Source organism: Ascaphus truei, chromosome 5, assembly GCF_040206685.1.
Source record: "Ascaphus truei isolate aAscTru1 chromosome 5, aAscTru1.hap1, whole genome shotgun sequence".
Taxonomy (NCBI): domain Eukaryota; kingdom Metazoa; phylum Chordata; class Amphibia; order Anura; family Ascaphidae; genus Ascaphus; species Ascaphus truei.
Genome location: NC_134487.1, coordinates 303,040,334 through 303,053,643, shown reverse-complemented (window position 1 = coordinate 303,053,643; position 13,310 = coordinate 303,040,334). Strand labels below are relative to the sequence as shown.

The 13,310-nt window shown below is 41.7% G+C and overlaps 1 long non-coding RNA gene across 1 annotated transcript in view; it reads left to right on the top strand.

The window, feature by feature from the left end:
* The first annotated feature begins 1,475 nt into the window (after positions 1 to 1,475).
* LOC142494616 (uncharacterized) overlaps positions 1,476 to 13,310 on the top strand; it is a 38,071-nt gene continuing 26,236 nt past the window's right edge. The window contains exons 1-2 of the long non-coding RNA XR_012801565.1: positions 1,476 to 1,539; positions 5,204 to 5,297. This is a non-coding gene — a long non-coding RNA (uncharacterized LOC142494616). The remainder of the gene's footprint in view (positions 1,540 to 5,203; positions 5,298 to 13,310) is intronic.

Sequence of the window (13,310 nt, the reverse complement as noted above, 5' to 3'; positions counted from 1 at the left end):
AATGTTCTATATTTGATAGAAGACACAAAAAACGACGTTTCGGTCCCCCAGTGGGACCTTTCTCAAGGTGGTGCAATTGAATGCAGTGCACTCAAAATACATAATGCAGACAATGTCTAATAGAGAAACTGGTAATAAATTAGAATACATGCTGTGTCACACTCTCAGCAAACATTGCTACAGGTGGCTCTTGACTAAAAGGGACCTGAGGTATCTGACACACTGTAATGCACCAGCATACATAAAAAGTGAAATAGTGCATCAAAGCATAATAATTTGCACAAACAAAAAAGACAGTATATAAATGCTGAAAGCACTCAGCCATGGAACGCATAATGCGTATTGTAAGAAATGATAATGCATTGATGACTATGTATCCTTTCAGGGAGCGACACCTTAAATACCAACATAAACACATAATGCAGACACTGTCACATGGAGAAACTAGTGATAAATTGTGTGTGTCTCGCTGTCAGCAAACATTGCCACAGGTGCATCTTGACTGCAAGGGACCTAAGGTGCCAGACATGATGGAGGAAATGCGGCTAACTGGCTGACACCCCAAGGCAGTATGCGCTGGTTTTGCTGTTAAAGATGAATCCTAGTATCAGCAGGCAGCTCAATGGGCCAGGTGCGGAGATTACAGGAAACAGCTTAATCTGAAGTCCTCATTTAGACCCCGTGGGCTCAATGTGCCCAAACTGTAGATGAGTCTGGCTTCAAGCTGTAGTAGTGTCCTGTTGCGATTCCCTCCTCTCCCCGAAGTCCGTGCCTGGGCAAGTGGCATACAACGCAAGGTGGCGAGCCCATGCCTCTTCTCTTTGTAATGTCTTGCTACTGGTTGATGTGACAAATCCTCCTTGTTTTCAGTATCAGCCAGTGCCTTCCGTATGGCAGAACGATGTAGGGCTAATCTCTCTTTAAGCATCCTCATTGTCTTTCCCACGTAATAAAGGCCACATGGGCATTGTATAAAATATACAACGTATTTGGATTCACAATTCATTGTATCCTTGATCTTCTGGCGGATGCCAGTGTGAGGGTGTGGATAGGAATTCCCCAATATCAAGTACTGGCAGTTGATGCAACCGTGACATTTATACACGCCTGCTGGTCTGGATAGCCACATTGGTTTCAACATTTATATATTGTCCTAGATTCCAGTCAGCCACGTCATCCACACGTGTGTATATATGTTTTATTCCCTCACATTTTTTTGCACATTTACGGTGAGCACATCAGGTGTTTCACATGTTTCGCTTAACTTGCAGTTACAATGTGTATTTTGCACATCCCTGAAATAGTTAATCTATCCAGGTATCAGCTCCAGATCAGTTTAGCCCATGCGCACTCTCTCCGGTTATCCAAGATATCGCTGGGTCTGGCAGACTTATGTAGTCTCTCAGCAGTAACATTATGCAATTCCTGAGCCTTTTTGCGCATGCCTAAACACGTATCAGGTAAACAAATATAGAGTTAATATATTCAAAATGGATGCTCTTTACCTGCTGATACTGTGGATGCATGTCACATAGGCAGGTGAGGCTAATTAACTGTGATTGGTTTTGTTGAATTGCACTGGGGTTTGGGGTATATATATGTATTGTGCACTGCATTCAATTGCACCACCTTGAGAAAGGTCCCACTGGGGGACCGAAACGTCGGTTTTTGTGTCTTCTATCAAATATAGAACATTTTTGATTTACTTACCTGCGTGCTGTCCCTTGATGTCGTGTTGCAACCGGTATCGTATGGTCTGTTATTGCTTTATGGGATAAGCACCAAAACTTATTTACTTGCATATGGTGTGCCGGCTGTGCATTGGATTCTATATATATATATATATATATATACACTAATAATATAAATACTAATGTGTGTCAGTGCACAACTCCACAGAGACTGATGTATCAAAGTCTCACAGCTGCAAAAGAGGAGCAAAAAAAACGGCCCCAAATGTATCAATGTAAAAATCCTATTGTTTCCAGTGGGATCATTTTCCTTTATACAGTACATTTTGTTCAGTTGTTTGCAGCAGTTTTGCAGCCGGGAGACCGGTACATCAGTCCCTCAGTGTGCAGGCAGTTTGGCTGAAGCTAGCACCTTGTGGAATGTCAAACAGACGTGTTCCTTCTTTTTAGAGAGAACTTTATAGCAATAAATAACCTGTCAGACTATTTACCTGTTATACCAAAAGGGATATACAGAAAAAGAAGAGTCAGTGCTCAGAGGAAGCAAGTATATTTGTAATATATTTAGCCATGCATGTAAGGCAACTCTTTGATAAACGCGAAATGCGTTGGAGGTTCCTGCATCTCTATTTTAGTATGTGGCTGACAGCCAAATAAATATATTTTTATTGCGATCCGGCTCCAATCGCCATATTTTCTTAGGAAGTGCACCGCTGTATTTCGTCCCCAATCGGAAATCTTCCCGTATACCTAAAGGGAAAATGCATTAAAGCTTTACTGAAGATTTAGCAAACTGCACTATTAATAAATTAATCCATATTAATTGTATCCACAAGGAAAATAAATGGTTTATGAAGAGAAGCCACATATATCCCAAATATGACCTTACAAATGATACAAAACAAAGAAAATAACCCCTCCAAAAGCGCTTACCTACACTAAATTAAAGGTGTGATGAATAATGTGCTAAACGATAATAAGTGCTAAAACAACAAACAATCTAACAATTGCTGTAAGAGCAAGCAGCTAGGTGACAATAATGTCAGGTTATTCCAAACCTGATACAAAAAGTGCACAAACAATATTAAAGTCCCCAGCGCTAAAGTCCAAGATACCGTGATCTTCAGATAGTCTCTGATCTTAAAGATGATAGCTGGGCCCTGTTGGAAATGTTCCAGATGGGATGTGTCCTTGGAATAGACAGATGCACGTCTGAAATACAGATGAGAGGCACACCTGATTGCGCAGCATTTTTCTAGCAATCAGATCCCTATCTAAGACAGTGAAGATTCCTACTCACATGATGAACGCCAAAGTATTCAGTGGAGAGAATCTGTGCTTGTTCCCCTTCTTTCAGCTCCTCTCACAACCCCACGTGCAGGCAGCTTACTGGAGGTGGCCTCAATCCACAATGGCGTCGGGGGTGGCTCCGTTACGAACCCCCACCGAAGAGGGAAGGAATGGGCACAATATGGTGTAGTTTGAAACACTTTTAATTAGCTAAAACACTAAAAAACACAGTAAAATACACTCACATGGTGCAATAACGATTGGTATTGCTCAAATTGCCGTCCGCAGCTTGCAAATCCTGCCCGTAGGATGCACAGAGTCCCTGCATACAGACACGCTGGTAGACTGAGCGTGTGACATCACCGCTGCTGGGAACTCTCCTTGCAAAAGCTACGGTTGCTGGGATGGCTCAAAAGACTAGACTCCTCCTCCCTATATGAGGCAGGAAACGCTGTATGTCTTTATACTTGGGGTTTATTTACAGGGATAAATAATACGAATAGGCCCACTGTCCCTTTAAGAAAAACCAAATAAAATAAAATCTTATTTCTATTAGGAAAACTAACTGACTTCTCAGGCCCTTACTATCAGGGCTGCCAGCTAAGCCAGTTGTCAGCCCAAAACATGCCCTGGCATAAGCAACAAGGTAACAGCAGTCTTTGTAAACAATAGAAAGGGGTGTGCTTATCTTAGTCCATCTGGCAATGTCCCTGCTTCAGCACAGTCTATTGTCCTTCCTTCTTCTCTTTGGGATTACACCCCACGGGAGCTCAGGGAAACTCCTGTGTTCCTCTGTAACCAGCCGTCACTGCTTCAGCAGTGTCTCTCAGCAGTGTCTCTCAGCAGCTTCATTAGTTAACACCTGAATAGCCATTCCAAGGAGGATTAAATGAACTCTCTGTGGTGAAAAAGTCCAATAGCTGCCCCATTCAGCCCCTAGAGGACAGCGATGGCACCACAATATATATATATAGACCATACGATACCGGTTGCAACACAACATCAAGGGACAGCACGCAGGTAAGTAAATCATAAATGTTCTATATTTGATAGAAGACACAAAAACCGACGTTTCGGTCCCCCAGTGGGACCTTGGGAATGTTACACCGTGACCTTGGGAATGTTACACCGTGACCTTGGGAATGTTACACCGTGACCTTGTGAATGTTACCCCGTGACCTTGGGAATGATACACCGTGACCTTGGGAATGTTACTTGATCAGGCTACTTTAGTTTCCAGGTATCAAACAAATGGGATATGTCACGTGCGCTTTGAAAAGGGATTTATTTCGTATCCTTTTCCTCCATACAGCACAGAGTGACACAAATCAATACAAAAGCAAACAGAGACAACGTGTGTTATCTGCAAAACGGCATCAGAAAAGGCTTGTAGTACTTTACATTGCAATGGTTAAGGCAAGGGTTCTCAACGCCAGTGATCAAGACACCCCAACAGGTCAGGATATCCCTGCTTCAGCACAGGTGCAGTCTTTGACTGAGCCACCTGTGCTGAAGCAGGCATATCCTGAAAATCTGACCTGCTGGGGGGTCTTGAGGATGGGAGTTAAACCCCCGGGTTAAAGCAGAAAAATATGTGAAATCTTATATGGGTTTTTTTTTTTTAAATAAATCAGTTCTGTAGTATTAAAAAATACTTGCTGCATTTTAACAATATATATTATTCAACTCAACTCAATGCAATTTTTAATTAGTTTTAAAGCATCCTTTAACTTTTACAGCAGGGTTCAATCTACCTCCCCAGCAGTGTAAGATCTTTGCAGCACTTGTTTGTGATAAATTGTTGCCAATGTTCCCAGCAGTTTGAGCTTTAAACTGTAACAATAGATAATGTTACCTTAGTCATACAATGATACATTGTAGCTGCTGAGTTACACTGACTGAAGGATTGATTTGAAACTGAAAGGCGGCCATTATGTTAGTTATACAATTAGGATTTTTACAGATTTATAACAGATGCACCAAACGATTACCAGCTTAGGTACGAATGTAGCATTATACATTGTCGAATGCTTTACATATACAAATAATAAAGAAAGAAGAAAATAAGGGGGGGTGGGTAGTGTTGCTCTTTTAAAGCTGCATTTCAGGCAATATCCTGCATGTGTGTTTTTTTTTAATAAATCAGTTCTGTTTTAAAAAAAACAACTTTGAAAGACCAATTTTCTTGTATTCTATTTTAACAAGCATGCTTGTTCCTATAGCAACGATTTACATTCCCCAAATTTAAAGATGTCGTCAAACTTTGCCGATCAATAGACGGAGAACGAATTAACCGGCAGCTATGCAGTTTTTTAGGTAAGTAGAGATTGCCCACATGAAACTATTGAATTTTAAAAAAAAAACTAAAAAAAAACAAAACGGGAGCCTGAACTGCAGCTTTAAGGTTAATATTCCTGCTTTACATTATGTACTGCACGCACAGCTACAAAGCGCTAGTGAAACATTACCCTTCCAATACAATCACACTCTCAAGCACTGACTCTGTAATCTTAGTACTGCGACAGGTTTGAAAAAATAAAACAGAAGCGCAGTAACATATATCAATGTACCACCTTGTACATGCTCAGGATTATATTGGCCATTTCATGTAATCGCCCCGGGCTCTGAGAGGCGATAGCACCGGTTCCTCCTTTCAGATATGCTTTAAATATTAGATAAACAATGAAACCATCTGCAAAATGTTCTAAATTTAGAAGGGAAATATATAACCTTTGTAGCGATGATTAAAAGAACTCTATCTTTCTTTGTTGTGATTTTTTTCTTCCCTGGGATAATTCCTGTGCAAAGTCGAATTCACATTCACCATCGCATGATAAGGTGTACTGTATATAGATGTAAAAGTGTGGCTAATCACCCCAGTATGTTCTGAAATGAATTAGGACAATTCTTACACAAGCAGCTGAATGATTTATTAGCTTTAGAAGTCACCTTGAGTTTTTTCCATGTATAAAGAGAAAAAAAAAATCACATTTATAGAAGCAATCCCATTAATAAATTATAGCCGCCCTCCCCCCCCCCCCCCCCTAGAGACTAGTATGACAGTTAAAAGGTTAAAGATCTTAAGGGGTTAATTGTGTGGGCGCATGCAGAGTACCATGCCTCTCCCATTACATGGTATAGACTGATGTAGCAGGAAATAAGCCACTCCCTCTGTATGCATGGTGACCAGTGACATCATATACTGTGAGGCTGAAGGTTCTATATCGTACGTTCCTGGGAGTGACAGTTGGAGGAGCCTCACTGTTAGTAATGTTAATATGTTCCTGTGTGTAGTCAATGTGAAGTGATAATGTCCTGTCCCTGGTTGTTGCTTTGTAATTCGGGAAAGTGTCTTATCCGATATGTTGCGGCTTCCAATTGCATCATTTGACACGGGGATTTAAATACCAGGAAGTACGAGCACTGCTCTTACCGTCAGGTATCTCGGGGACCGAGGGTCCCGGAGCTGAAATGAATGTGGCTCAGCTCCAGGGACTGGTTCTAATTCTAGTGCAAAAAAAAGAGGAAGAGTGGGGGAATGACTGCGGGTTGGAGAAGTGTGATGGTCTCGCAGTTCGGTTCCCAGGTTGCATATTAGCATCGTGTCATTTCCTGCAAAAGTTTGCACCTTTGGCCAAACTAAGGGGAATGTGAGCGTGTAATGTGAGCGTGTAATGGGCCTAGAGTCATGTTAGCGCCCGCTCCTGTTTGCAGTGCTGAAATTAATCCTCAGCGGCTAGGGGGGCCTTGCACACTGGGGTGGTGCTTGCACACTCAAGAGGGTGGGGGTGGCTTGGAACACTATGGGGGTGGGGTACGAGGGCCTTAAACACTCAGGGGGTGGGAGTGTGGGAACCTTGCACACTCTGGGTGGCCTTGCACACTCAAAGGGTGGGGTGTGGAACTTTTGCACACTCAGGGGGGGTGGCCTTGCACCCTCAGGGTTTGGAAGCCTTGCACACTCAGGGGCTGGGAGGGGCCTTGCACTTTCAGCGGGCGGGGTGGCCTTGCACACTCAGGATATAGGAGTGTGGAAGCCTTGCATACTCAGGGGGTGGGAGGGCCTTGCACACTTGAAGGGAGGGGCCGTGCATACTCAGGGGGTGGGAGGCTTATCATTCTGCAGGACCCCCACTGTCACTGGGCAAGTCACTATCAGCCTTGCTGCCAAGGCAAGAACTCTACTTACTTGTGTGAAGTAAACGTCCCCTCACCCACCTTTATCTCCATGCTACTGACAAAAAGACAAAGTGGCCACACTGGGGATAATTAATAGATAATTACTATACAGTCTATACAGTCTTCCTTAGGCCAGTAAACTGATCCAACTCCCTTCGCACTAGTATGACCAACAAATAGTACCACATGCAGGAGGTGTTTTCCTGAATATTTCCTTTTTTCTGGTTTATGCAGTAAGAAAATGTAAATAAAACGTTATGAAGAGGGCACGTTTCTCAGCAGAATTTCCACCTAGGAAGCTGTTTATAATTATGATGCATGCTGCGATTCGCTAATTATTGTTAAAAGTGCACACATTAGTACTAACGAGAGATGAGGACAAGTACAGTTTGGTAATCTGGGGCCTACATTTATCATGTACAGTATGTTAAAGCAGCAATGCTACATTACCCCTTTTTATATTTTCTTATTGGTACTGTATATGTAAAGCGTGTGACAACGACATTCTTACCTAAGCTGGCAATCGTTTGGTGCACCCGTTATAAATCTGTCAAAATACTGATTGTGTGACTAAAATAATGGCTGCCTTTGTGTTTTCAATCAATCCTTCAGTCAGTGTGACTCAGCAGCTACAATGTATCCTGATATTACTAAGGTAACATTATTTAGTTGGAGCCCGTGAACCTGCCCATGCCAACTGGAGATTTCTTGGGGGGGAAAAGGTTACGAGACGAGCTTCAAATGGTAGGAATTCTGAAGTCATATGATTTGTGGCTCACATGAATACTCACACTGCTTGGGTATCTTTCTTTCCCCTCCAAGGATTCAAAGAATTATATTTAAAAATATGAAAGAAAGAATTACAAATGATATTCATACTGAATGATTGATATTCTCTCTGTGTTGGAAATGGGAGAAATGGTCCCCTTGGTAGCAATATATACAAGGAAAATACATCTTCCTGTCTACATAAAAGAGCTACTTCCTGTGACTACTTAAACTCTAATGTATTGTGTTAAACTTACTGCTGCAGTGAGCTACTACTGATAACAATGTGTGTGTTTTCAAGTGTTTTGATGCAACATTTCTTCTTTTTTCTGTATTACTATTGTATTGTATATAAATAATCATCAGGGTTTCTTATTACTTCAATTAATACAAATAGAAAACTTAACGTGTGCACAGATAAAAAAAACCTGCATATTGTAATATAATACACACAATACATCTTTCTGGAGCCCTTAAGTGACGGCAGGAAAACAGTGTAGTCTGTTCATGAGATTGAGATACAACGTAAATCTGATAATAACCAATGCATGGCAAAAAGGAACCAATCATGGAAGAAAAAAATTTAATTAAATTGTTCATCAGTTATGGGCAAATTGCTGCAGATTAAGGCAGTTGATCAGTGTTCCCATTGTTTTAAAATGTGCCTGCATTAAGACCTTCATTGGCAGCTGATAAAAAGTTCCATTTGGGATTAATATTCATAGAGGTGAATTGACAAGGCATATAAAGCGGTTAAGATAGACTCATCCCTAATTATCCTACAAAGCATTATCAGTTAAAGACCTTTCTTGCTCCTTTAAATCATTTTGTAATCTTTTAAAAAGGACACATTTTTAGTGCTCAACAGTATAAAGGATTTTGCATAATGAGAATTTGGGGTCTGAACTAGAATCATTAATTGCGTTATGTTAATGAACATTTTGGTCCATGGCAGCATTGTGCAAAAATAAACAAAGAGATGTTCCCATCAACCTTGAGGCAGAAAGCTGTGCAATGTTCTGTAGCCCACTGTGGCAGCTCAGAGGTTAATTTGAGGGTGTAGGTGACAGCTTTGTGTTGGGTAAGTTTCTATCTTCAGTCTGTAAATGTCACTTTACTTCACTTGAGGTATTGGTGATTGTTTGATTCCCTGAAATGACATATACCTGTATCAGGTAAAAAACTGTCCAGAATGTCGTACCTTGTAATTTACAATTTATATGGAGTTACTCACGTCAGCTTCTCACCCAGCACAGCTCAAGGCGTCTCCACCAAGAATGCAAAGCTCTGATCATCTCATGACTCTTCCATTCCTAACAGTTATGGTACCCAAACCCATCAATGCAACCTCTCGCTCCATCTCCTTCTCTGTTTATTAGAGAACTACCACAAACCCCAACCTATTCCATTCATGAAAGCAGGTGTTGTCTTCCTACAATGTATATACTGTAGTTGTCTGCAAGCCCCGGCGTCCTTTTGGTTATCCAAAACTTGACTCCACATTTAAATAAACTTCACACATCCTAACAGCAGCGGGATGCTCTATTGCTGCTGCCTGGGAAAAAAAACAGATTCCCTATCCCTGAGTTTAAAAACCCAAAAGATCAACAAAATAATGTTGCTGGAGAGACCTACAGCATTCCTAAAACACAGAACAAAATCCTTTAACAAAATCGGGTAGCCCAGGAATAACTAGAAACCTCATTGGGTTTCCCTATTGCCGTGTGCGGATGAGTTCTCTGTGGTCCCCACACCACTGGGCATGAGGCTCTTAAAGTTTTCTGTTACATCTTACACTGAAATATTATCATTTGCTTTTTAGTTTGGAATCAGCTATATAAATGTGGATTAAAAACAATTTAAGATGTAATCCCTAAATGTTCCTATTGTTCCCCATGGTGACACATGTTGTGGATGGAATCTTACCTGGTCTCTCCCCTCTTAATTTTCTGTTCCCGTCACCTTTTACTTTTCAATAAAATTTGAGTTCTCGAAAAAATATATATATATATTTCTAGCAACCATTGTTATCATCAAATGCACGGCAGGTTTTGCATTTTTATTTACATAAAACAGATTTGTGGTGTGACTTATTTATTTTTGCACATTTTTAGTCTTATGAAGCAGCACGGCGAAGTATATAAGGCTCATAACGTTGGGTAAGCCACTAAATGTATGTTCTGTACTTTGTTTGTTAGCAAAAGTAACTGAACTATTTGTATATGTATATCTGTCCCTCCGTGGACTACAGATTCTAGAAGGGGTTAACGGCCTTAATGGCATAACTGGGTGGGCTCACTCTGGTAGTGCCCGTCCTCAGTGTAAGAAAAGAAGGGGTGGTACCCAGGCGCTCCTAAATGAGGAGGGTCTATCTGCAGAATGCAAAATTGCTACGCAACGGCTCGTGCCCTATAAAATAATAATATAGTATAAAAAACAGTGAAAAAAAACCTTAATAATGACTGTTTATTACCCTCACCAAATAGTGAAATTGAAATATGTGAAAAGGTATATAAATAGCAGCTCTTACACCTGTTCGTGGACCGTCCTCAGGTCCAAATTTGATAGCGTTGTCTTCCAGGTAAGGGGAGCGCTTGTAAATCACGACGTTGATATGTGAAATAAAAAATTCAATTAATGGTGTAGCCAATCATGAAAAATTAACCATCTATCTTATAGGTGTGTTAGTCGTATCAGAGATCCACCTCTCTCTGATGGGATGTGTGTACATGTCATCCAGTGTTTCTCGGAAATTTAGAAGAAAACTCACAATAGTGTAGTACTGTACTGTATATCTACAAAAGGTATATTGCACAAATCATCAAGATTTGAGATCTTTGAGAGCTGAATCATTTTAGCTCAATGTAAAATGACCAAATCAGAGGTTAATCCCTTTGCATGTCCCTCAGGCACCCTGGATTCCTCGAAGCGGCTCTATAAAATTAAGTGGAGAGAAAAGACCTTAAAATATATTGGGGTTCATATCTACAAATTGGATGATCTATTTGATTTAAATTATCCACGTCTTTTTACTCAGATCAAGGAAGATATGTGAACATGGCAGGAACACTTTATCTTGGACGGGGAGAATCGCCTCCATTAAAATGAATGTTGGACGTCCCTATTTCTTATATCAGTGACATGAAGAAATCCATCTCTAAACTCATCTGGCACAGGCGTAAACCCAGGATTAGATGTACAGTTATGTGTAGTCCTCTTCTCCAAGAAGGGCCAGCTGTCCCAGATCTTCTACGATAACATAGAGCAGCAAAACTAAGCAACCTCATATTTTGGTCCCTACCTAGAGGCCAAAAACTATGGGTTGATATAGAGAGGAGGGGTCCAAAGAGAATACTTTGTTACTCTTCTCTGTATCCCTAAAAAGTATAGGCCACAAGGGGCTCTCTCACAGCCTGTTATTACACATTCACTGGGGGGCTGGGACTCATCTTAAGACAGGGGTGTCCAAACTTTTTTAGTTGAGGGCCATATTAATAAAAAAAATCTACATTGCACACTCGCACAAGCATTTTTCTCAAGTCCTGTGAGTGACTGAATTTTTTTCTACTTTTTGACTATCCAATTTAGTTTCAGGTGCACCCAGGCCAGCTATTCCAGCCATCTGTGCTGCAAACTATGCACTCTATACACACATATATAACCGCGGTCGGGTATCAGGTTGATTCTGTACCAAGGGCAGTTGGTAAGATCAGTCAGAAACTGTTGTGGGTTAAAGTTTCTCAATGTTCTAGTGAGGAGAACTTAAGGGCTTGATTGGGGTGGTTTAATTGTCCTTACATAGTGCACTATTGCCTGGTCACTGTAAATGTCAGGAAGGATGCCTGAGGATTGGATTCTGTTGAGACATGAAGATAGAATCCAGTCCATATATAACACATACATATACACAGTGACACAAACAGACATATACACTTACCTTCCCATTGCCAGCACACAGTAGATGAGATCAGGAGCCAGCCCCGGAGAGGAGGAGCAGCGAAGTGAGCTCTCCAGCGCCACCTAAGGGCTGGAGTCAGTGAGCAGCCTCACACAAATCCTTCACCTCTCCTCTTCTCTGCCACAGGCCCGAAATGTTTCATTCTGATGCAGACTAAGCCATTGATTGAGCCACCTGTGCTGAAGTTGGGATATATTTAAACCTCTTCAGGGCTCTTTTGGCCTGGAGTTGAGCCCCTCTGCTGTAACCCACGATAAAAAAAAAAGAACCAAACTAAAGGAAAAATCTAGAGTTGGTCTTTGAGATGTGAAACAAAAGGGGAGTTTTTGTGTTAGATTAATACTAAAAGATCTAGACATAATCATATTGAAATTAGCACATTCATGGGACGCTGAAAAGTATCTAATAGTTATTACAATGAATAAGCTATTATGACATTGGAAGAATTGTTTACTTGGCAGTGGAGCATGTCAGCCATGAATATGCCCGAGGCACAGTAACTAATGCTCAGAATATAAAAGGATAACTCTTCCCTGGCATTCGCATTGTTTTGCAGCAGCAGCAGATGCACTAAAAGTGACTCCATCACCAACGTTAACCATTTTATGTGCAGGCTCCTGATGTCTCACACAGAAAAGGCAACGTTACTCATTTATATCGCTGCTTATGTGACAAAACCCTGTAAGTCCACATATTTCTGAAATGAAAAGAGAAAATATATTTTAGAAATAGTTTATCCTTAATAAAAAATGTAGAAATCAACAGTAAGTTGGGTTTACGGACTTGTCCCAACTTTTGTTCCCCCCACCCCCATGTGCAGTACGTTACAGGTGGGACAAGTATGGGTTCTGAAGACAAGAATCCATATTTACTAAGTGCTTCTATTCTATAAGGCCTCGGGCATGGTCAGCGCTTAGGCGCTGACCCGTCCTGAGGCGCGCTGCTGCTCGGCAGTGAGCCCCTGCAGCCGCAATGAGAGCGGCTTTAGCAGGGGCTCGCGCACGCTTCCGCAAGCGTGCAGAAGCGTAGGTATTACCAAATTTTTGGCGAGCGCAGGGCCGGTCACGTGAGCGGTTCGCCCAATGAAGGCAAACCAGCTCCGTGACGTCACAGCGCCCCCCCCCCCCCCCAACACGCCCCCGGACGGCGCACAGTCTAAGGCCAGGGAAAGCACCTGCTTTCCCTCAACCTCAGCGCGCCTCCGCCTTGCTGGATTCACCCTGGACGCAGCCTAAGAAACCATCTGGCACGTGAAGACGCGATGTTATTATTATAGTCCATTTTTATCACCATCTACTTACAATCCTGTAGCCTCCTTTCCTCCTCTGTAGCCCTCAGGCTAGTGATTATTATGGGCCGGGGGTCTGAGTCCTTAGTGATTCTAAACGGCCACTCGTGGCTTACAGTCGGGCGGTGGGAGCAGT